At 50.9% G+C, this 9,106-nt stretch overlaps 1 long non-coding RNA gene across 1 annotated transcript; it reads left to right on the forward strand.

Moving 5' to 3' along the window:
• The first annotated feature begins 178 nt into the window (after positions 1 to 178).
• On the forward strand, positions 179 to 8,868 carry LOC146543855 (uncharacterized). Its single transcript, XR_014884611.1, has 3 exons — positions 179 to 472; positions 5,261 to 5,409; positions 7,025 to 8,868. It is a non-coding gene; the product is annotated as an uncharacterized LOC146543855 (long non-coding RNA).
• Positions 8,869 to 9,106: the final 238 nt, after the last annotated feature.

The raw sequence follows: 9,106 nt of genomic DNA on the forward strand, positions 1-9,106 counted from the left end.
TGAATGCATGGAAATGGCAATTCTGGCTCGTATGCAGAAATCTGTGTGTCCCACTCCGAGCAGCGAAGGACGTCTGGCTCTGCAGGCAGAAAGAGAAAAAAAAATAGTCCCCATACAGCGTCTCAGCCCTGTTCGCATTCCTGACATAGCTCTTCCAGGCATCACGCAGAAACACACTTGCTGGCGTTGGTGTGCCGCTCGTTAGCAGCTCCCCATTATCGAAGTTACCGTGGAGCGCCCTGCCCTGCGCCTCGAGTGCCAGCACCGCGCTCCCAGCAGGAGGGTGCATGCAGCAACCTGTGCGAGGTGCACACACCGCTGTGCGCACTGATGGCAGTGCCCGGCGGGTGGAGCAGCTTGTGAGCAGCCCAGCTCAGCCTCAGCCTGCTGACCCCAGCCACCACTTTCCCCTTCCCAGGAACTTTTTGGGCATTTTCAGCTCTTCGCTTACTGTTCCGGTGTTGGCGTTTGGGTAAGTGGTGAAAATGCTTCATACTGCACTCCCTGTCCGTTTTCTACCCCATATGCGTGCTGGGGACTGCGCCCAGCTGTGCTGTAAGGAAGCCCAGCCCGGCCTTCACTCCGTGAAAGCGGGGCAGAGTTCCTTTGGATGGACTGGGAGCTGCCAAACTCTGTCCTCACATCCCCATGCGCTGCCCAGTGCCATCTGGCAGCCCCGATGCTGCAGAGTGGGGACTCCATTCCTTTCCATGCATCCCTCAGGGTGCTTCAGGGGTTTGTTTTCCAGGAGGATGTGGCTGTAGGACTGGGAAGGCTTCCTTCTGGCTTAGCTCCAAGGGCTCATTCCCGATTTGTTTCATCGAATCAATTTCAACCCCTTGGTTGAAAAGGACCTCAAAGATCATCTAGTTTCAACCCCCTGCTACGTGCCAAGTCACCAACCACTACACCAGGCTGCCCAGAGCCACATCCAGCCTGGTCTTGAATGCATCCAGGGACGGGGCATCCACAACCTCCTCGGGCAACCCGTTCCAGTGTGTCAGCACCCTCTGAGTGACAAGCAGCCAGTGCTAGAGCCAAAAAGGAGCCCGGTTTTCCAACCACATGCGCATCTCAGGTGCTGGCATGTCATCTTTACCAGCTTGCTGCCTGCAGCCTGCTGTGTCTGATGCAGCAGTCATGGTGGAACAGCGGCACCCAGAGCCTCACGCAACGGAGAGTAATGACGAGGTGCCTAAGGGCCACCAGCAGGCGACCCCAGAGAACACTGCTGCTGGCCCCTTGGGCCGCCTCCTGTCCCGTATCCGCTTCCTGCAAGCCCAGCACACGCCCCAATCGGAGCTCCCCAGCCGATCTCTCTGTTTTTGGCTCCCCCCAGCGGATGTGCTCGATCCTAGTGGACGTAATTTGGATGGGAGGCTAGGGGGGGCTCTGAGCCCCACTCACCTCCCCTCCCCTTCCCTCCCCCAGCAACGAGGAGGCCCGCGGGCTCTGGGTTTTCTGTTCCTTTTTCGGTTCTGCTTCTCTAAAACTGCCGGGGTACAACTAAGAAGTTGCTACATTGTAGCCCTCTTTATTTTATTTGTATTTGTAATAATTGTAAACACTTCCATGTGTTTACACATTTTCTCTGCCATGCAGAGGCTCTTACTGATGCCATGAGAACAGCATAATGGGAGGATGTCTGGTAGAAAGAGTGATCCTGAGACAGTGACCCCAGTGAGCAGTGCCCTGGAGCCTGTGGCCCTGCACCTGTCCTCCTTCCCATGGCCTTTCTACAGTAGGTGCTCGTCACCAAGATGGTGGCCAAGCCAGGCATGTGCTTTTACCACCAAATAACGCATTTTCCATCCCTTTATTGTGAGGAAGTGGGCACTGTCAGCTCAAAATCAGAACCCCAAAAGCACAGCATCTGCCAGCATCCTCAGCTGGGCAAAATGCAGGTTCCCTGCTGCCTACAAGGACAGATGTGGGGAACCCCCGTTGCTGCTTTTTCTGGTGCTGGGAGCCTGACCCAAACCAACAGTAGGTTTCTCTTTCCAACAAGAAACAGGGGGTTTCTCTTTCCAACAAGGAAAGAGTGATCAGTTTTCCTTGTTGGAAAGAGAAACCCCCAAAGAGCTGATTGCTCTGATTGCAGCCTGTCACCTGCCCCAAGCCTTTGGGGGTGGGGGGTGAGAGGGAAAGCATGCCAAAGCGTGGCTTGTCCAACTCTCTCCCCTCCGAAAGAAGGAAGTGAGAACCACAGAGCATTGAGCAAGTATTTAGCACCAGGAAAACCCGAAGGGTGACTCTGCAGCTCAGGTGTGTGGGCCCTTCCGTGGCAGCTCACCCCTTTTTCATTTCACCACATGACCCTCAGACCGATCAGACCCCAGCACACGTCCCCTTTCCCCTCCTTTGTGTCACTTGCAGCCATGTGAGCCTGAAGCCTCATTTTGCATTGCTTTTGCTGTGCTGGGTGAGCTTCCAACTGCTTCGGGGCCTGATCGGGTCCACATGGGGCCAGTCTCTCCCCAGACCTGATGCACATGGCTACAGTGCCAGAGGCAGCAGGGCAGCCTCTCCAGGTGTTTTAATTCTGAGCGTTGCTGCTGGCCCACAGCAACCTGATCTAACTGATGTGCATTGCTCCTCTTCTGAAAAACCCTCCAGGTTTGAGATTCCTTGGAAGGCTCTGAGCTCATGGGCGCGTGACTGCAAGGAGTTTGCTTTCCTGCCAGGTTTGGGGGCTGATCCCACTCTGAGCTCAGCCACTGTTTACAGAAGGCAGAAGGCAGTTTCTGACATCCCCTGTCATGCTGCAGTCCTGTCGGCCTCTGCACTCAGGGAGATAACGTCTCCACCTGGATATCTTGTCTGGCTTAAGATAGCCAAATCCTCGCTATTTAGCACACAGTAAGAGCACCAGGGCAAACAGAACAGAGAGCACCAGTGCTGTCCAAAGGTTTGGGACCCAGAGGTCAGCTCAGCCCAGTTTTGTGGCAGGACAGGGAGAAGTTCCACCCCAACAAGTGCTGCTGAAATCATAGAATCATTCAAGCTGGAAGGGACATTTAAAGGTCATCTGGTCCAATTTCCCTGCTATGAACAGGGACATGCAAGGAAGAGATGTGGCTCCCCTGCATGTAGCTTACTGTGGAAAGCTATGGGGAAATCGAGATATCTCTGTTAGAAGTCACACAAATGCCAGCTGCCTGCTGATCACCCCAGGCAGCATCAGGAAAACCAAAGAGGAGCAAAAGCGGTGTGCTCTTTGAGCTCCCCTGTGAAATAGGAGCAGTTCAAACTCGATGATATTTATATATTTTTTTTAATGGAAAAACTTTCCAAATCTCTCAGGGTTAATTAACTCCCATTTGCAGATCTGTTGGGGAGGACTGGAGGTGGCTCTGGACCTCATCCAACCCTCTCCCCCCCCCCCCCCCCCACCAGAGCACACAGAGACTGACACAGCTGAGCACTGCAATCACAACCGGAGGGCAAGCAGCTGTGGGACAGGTTTTAAAGAGTGGCTGCAAAGAACTGAGGGGCTCCTTTTCAATGCTTTGGTGCTATGTGTCCTGAGTCTCTTTGTGAGAGGTGGCTGTATGCACTAAGCTAGGAATGGAGTTTGCTGCTCTTTCCAAAGTGATTTTTGCATGTTTCTCTTTTCTCTGGGCTCCGCCATGCTTTTGTTCTGTGGTTGTGTCACGATGCCTGGGTTTGGGAGCTCCTATGCCTCTGCCTTCCCTGGGGAAAGGGAAGAGGGCTTTGTTCCTTCTTTCACATCTCTATTACTCTGTGCTTGTTGCTATGCAGAGATACTCGGACACTGCCCCAGTTGCTGAGGGGTGAGTGGTGAGAAGGGAGGCTGCTGGTGGGCAGGCTGCTGTAGAGCTCTCCTGTGACACCCAGAGAGATTACAGCCCTGTGCCTTGCTTGTGCTACAGTAGAGGATGATGGACTTGCTCTGCAGCCCTTGGCTCTGAGTGTGGGCTGCTGCAGCCATAGGGCTCCCACTTCCCCCTTGTGCCTCTGAGAGGCCCACCCCAGTGCCAGCAGTCAGCTGCTGCTGTATAAGTCACTTAATGCTATTGCCTGGCTGGATGGCACTCGGCCCCAGGCATGCAGATATCCCTACGTGTGGCACTGCTGGGCCTCTTGCTGAGGTCCCAAGCTCCAAGAGCTCCCCATCCATCCCTGCTCCTTGTCCTACATGCCAGCTCACCCTGTTTGCTCATCTGAGCCTCAGCAGATGTGGGTGATTATTTCTGTTCCAAACTCTTGTGGTTTGTGCCCTCTTCTCCAAATGAAACTGTACTCCCTTCTGTGCCTTCCACTTTGCTGCGGGTACAGAAGGAAGGGAAAAACAAGTGTTCCAACAGCAGAGGAAGCTGCATGAATAATGCTGGGGGGGGGGGGGAGGGGGAATGTTTGCTCAGTCCTTGCACAAGGCCCTGAGGCTTTTTGTCCCCTGCCATCTCTTCTCCTCAGAGCTGACAGCACTTTGTGCCATGGCTCCCATAGTCCCGTGACTGTGTAATCACTGCTGTGTGAGCTGAGTCAAGGCAAAGCAGATTTTCAGTGTGCTGCAAATCAGCCTGCACTGCAGAAAAAAAGCCGTGGAGCTTCTAAGAGTAATCCTTGAAAACCTGCAAAGCAGAAAGTAAGCAATAATAATAATAATAATAATAAAAACCTCAGGCCTCTGCTTTATAAAAAGCTTTTTGATTTTTGGCAGCTGTGTTTTGCCCATTTCTGACTGGTAGCAACAGCACAGAAGCAAGGCAATGGCACTGGGCTCTGCACCAAGCTGGGACCAGCCCAGAGGCAGCAGGAAGGTGGAAGAGGAGGTAGAGGATGAGCAGTGTGCTGCCCATTACCGTGGGGCTGTACTCTATAGCACCCAGCAAAGCTCAGGTTTGATCACTGTGGACAAAGGCACGTGGAAGCAATGCTCACTCTGCACGAGAGCTCTTTGGCAGGAAGACATTGTCCTCTCCCTCCACTTCACACTGATAAAATGTGGTGGAAGAGAAACCCATGCTGGGTCCCCCTCATATCACAGCTTGGCCCCATGGTGCCTGCTTTAGGAAGCCCCATGGGGCTATGCTGGGGCTGCAGCCAAGTGTTGGTTCCCAAAGGCTGCTGTAGGCAGGTGGAAGCCACGAGCAAGGCTCTTCTCTTTTATTTCGCCCCCCTAGACTTTGAGGACTCAGGTTAAAGCTTATTTTTTTTTAATGCCATCCTTTCTGAGAGGCTCTTAGAAATGGGGAGCAAAGGTTTTTAAAGGGTTTTTTTTTTTTTTTTTTAATAGAACTGATGTATTAAAAGCACCTTCAAAAAGCAGCTCTTTAATGGGAGAGATGCACTTGCCAAGAGCTGGCTGCTTTCAGAAACTGTGGTGAGCTTCAATGCAACATCACAGCGTGACTGAGGGAGGGGGAGCAGTGACGATGGGATTAGGTAAGCACGCTTCTTTGTTCATCTCTCACTTTTATTGCTGAAAACCTAAAAAAGCATCAAACCCACTCCTTTTATTGGAGAGGGTTTTAGTTCCTATAAGCAGCTGGAGTCATCTGTTAGAAATCCTGACAGATAAGGTGGGGAGGAGAAGGGGACAGTATTTCCTGGGGGTCCCATGGGGCTTCTTCTGTTGTAGCACAAATGGGAATAAAGCTGTCCTAAAATCTCCCTCCTCTTTTCCTTGTGGGTTTTTTTTTTTTTTTAAAGTTTCCTTGAGATTTCTGATGTATATTTTAAACTTCATTTTTCATTTTTCCTTTATTTTCTTCCTGGGTGGCCTAGGTGTATATTCCTAATGATTTCTTGGGGGTTGGGGAGAAAGTCAGACTTAGAACGAACCTAGGGCTTAATTCTCCTTTCGATTTACAAAAAGCAAGCTGTTTCCCCTTCAAAGGCTGTTGCATGCTGGTAGTGGATGTTTGCCTGGCTGCATTCTTACTGCTTACAGCCTTGGGAAGATGACACAATGAGAGCAGAAACGGGAATCTGCACTGTATGCATCTCCTTTGAAGCATGGGCTTTGCAAGGCGATGCTAAATTATCGATTCTTCTGCTTTTCTATTGACTCTGTGCTCTCAGGCCCTGGGAGCACCGGTCAGAAATCCTGGCTTGTGAGAGCGAAGCATTTAAGGCAGCTGTCCTCTGACTCTTTGTAGCTAATCTGTTTGGTTTGAAAGAGCAGTGCAGTGCATTGGGATATGTCCTTCCCTGGAGGAGAGGAGTAATCCCACCAAGTAGTACATAAAATGCTGAAGAAACAAAGAAAAAAACAGCTTCTAACTATAATGAAAAACTTGTGGCAGGACAAAAGAAATACAGCAAAATGAGAACTCTCTGCAGAGAGATTTGAGGTTTTGTTTTGCTTTGCTTGGAAAATCCGGTGCACTTGATCTGACCCCTTTAGATAATTAAGTTGTAGAACGTGGGAAGGAGCAGGGCTGCCATGCCAGCAGTGCTGAGCACTGCCAAAAGAGGCTGGTCCTTACTGCTTTTATCCCATGCTGCCATTGGTGCTCAGACAGCACCCTGGGTCCAGGTTGGGCTGTTAGTGCTGATGCAAGGGACATGGGGAGGCCTCCTTCCCACTGCCCTGCTGGCTCTCTGCATGCTGCCTTGGGCTGATTCAGGTCACTAATCCAGCACAGCACTGTCTGCTTCTGTGGGGCAGGGGTGGTTTTGCTGTGCTGGGGAGGTGAAGGACTTGGGGCAGCAGAATGAACCATGCTGGTGCTGGAGTTGTTCCTCTGCACTGTGCTGGTCGCAAGGACAGGGGCAGAGCATCTGGCATGCTGCAGGGAGCCCATTCTGAGCCGGGACCCAGTGAGATGTCAATGAGTCATGTGGAGGCTGCTGCTGCTTGAGCTGGAACAAGCTTCAGATGTGCCTAAGGCTCTTCCCAAGCCTGCAAGGCTGTAATTTGTGGCTTGCTTTTGCTTCCTCTTTGACAGCTTGGTGCAGTCAGAGTGGAAAGGCAAAGTGTCTGAAAGCTGCGCTGCTGCAGAAAGTGCCACTTTTTATTTTTATTTTTTTTTTCCTTTTTTCTTTTTCTTTTTAGTTTTGGCAATGAGAGCACTTCTCCTGCAGAGCTGTCTCTGCAACTGCAAAAGGAGAGCCTGCAGGGCCTCTGGCTGGCCTCCCGACATCGCCAAACACAGACGGCTCGTGTGCGTGCCACTTGTGCAAAGCGGGGAATGCGGCGAGGAGGGCGAGGTGGCCCTGGGAGGAATTTCTGCGCCATAGGCTTGACATAACCAAGCATCAGGCTTCCTGGAGCCGGCTGGGCCCTGGTGCCAACCCAGTTGGACTGGTTGCTGGTGGAGCAGCGCTGCTGGCTGCCAGCCCCTGAGCATGAGTCATGGGTTTGCTGCAGGAGAGTCCCTGCTCTGGCACCTTCCCAGCCCCAGGCTCTTCCTACTCACTTTGTGCTTCTCAAAGTGGGGCTGAAAACAAGCTCTTGGGTAACCAGCCCACAACTTTATTTAAACAACAGCTGTAGTTCGGGATCACTGAATTGCACAGGCTTTTGAACGAGGAGACTATAGAGCCGTGAGAAGGAATGCTTTCATCTTGTAGGCAATGTCCTAACAAGCTGTCTGTCCAAGTGAGCTCAAGGAACCAACAGAATGTTCCTCTCTATTTCAGAGAGTGATAGGTATATGGTGCACAGCTGTGGCTCATGCTGTCACGGTGAGGTCTCCCTGCATGTCTTGGTTCCTCACAGTTTGAGCTACCCCTGGTCTCAATAGGACTAGCTGATCTTTCGAGTTTCCTTCTTGTAAATAGCTTCATCATCCATGGCAGACGGCCAATGCTTGATCTCTTGATGCCATTTAGTTTTCTTTAATCCCGTTTTAAGTGAGAAACCTACTAGATGATTTGTTAAAATGGGGAAAGCTATGTCATAGTGTCAGTTAGGACGGTGGCAGCTGTATATGTAAAAAAAAAAAAAAAAAAAAAAAGTCCCCAAACAGCTAGAATTGGCAAAGCTCCAGGGAACTTAGGCTAACAGTGGCTGTCCTGATGCCTGAAATGCAAATAAACTGGAGGTGGCACCAGGAAGCTTCATCTTTGTCCTCCATCCCTGGCCTTCAGTTCCCAGTGGGAAACCACTATACCTGCTGAAACGGTGCTATTTCCCAAATAGTCCTATTTGACACCCCCCCCCCCCACTCCACTTCTAAATATTCCTCACCAAGCTGTTTTTTTTTTTGTGTTCCTAAACTAGTAGCTGACTTGGCTTAGAAAGACAAGGTGCCTTGTCAACACTTTGTGTGCACATGAGAGATAAGAGAGGCATGCTGAGCTCTGTCTGAGCTAAGTGGCTTTGGGACCAGAGTAAAGGTTGTTTGCTTAGTCTGGCCAACGCTGCTGGCTGGCTGGGCCTGTCCATCTGACTTCAGTTTGAGAATGATCTCAGTCCTGCTGCGCACGGCAGTGGGCAAGCATAGTCCTTGGGGCATCTGGTTGGGATTGTGGAATGCTCTGTGTCTCTGTGTCTTCTTGCAACTTGGCTGCCCCAACTTGCCTTTTGACTTGAAAAAGGTCTTTGTAAGAGAAGTGTGCCTTACTCTGTTTAGATATAGGCTTTCAAAGTGAATCAGTACAAAAGATCCACTTCCTCCTAACCTTAAAATGCAAATAAACCTGAAGTGTTGTCAGTGAATCTGTTCCTTGAGAAATAAATGTGTCAGTACCAAATATCGGACCACTGTGTGTGTGTAGATCCACATCTGTAAGAGCTGATTAAAAGATGCAGCGTGTCTGCTGAGATCAGGGAGAGCTTGTACGAATACTAATTGCAGAGTGAGCTTTCTGTTCTCCAAAGCATGGGTGAGAATTGCGCTGTGGGGTAAAAGGAGACCATTCTGCTCTGGTGGGGCCAAGTGATGCTGTGCAAAGCTCTCAGCTTCAGGAAAAGAGACAGAAAAAGGGCCAGAACTGCTTGAAGGACCTGCACAACCCTGGCTGGTGGTCAGGCTTTGTGGAACACAGTTTCATTGCAGTGCCTGCCCCTCCAGTTGCCTGGTAAGTGCAAGAGATGAGTTTCTGAAGCGTGGGAGGTTGTGATGAGGAGGTGTTTGGCCTCTTCTCCCAGGCAACAAACAGGACCTGAGGAAATGGCCACAAGTTGTACCAG

The sequence above is a fragment of the Meleagris gallopavo genome, chromosome 8 (genome assembly GCF_905368555.1).
Source record: "Meleagris gallopavo chromosome 8, MGAL_WU_HG_1.1, whole genome shotgun sequence".
Classification (NCBI taxonomy): Eukaryota; Metazoa; Chordata; class Aves; order Galliformes; family Phasianidae; genus Meleagris; species Meleagris gallopavo.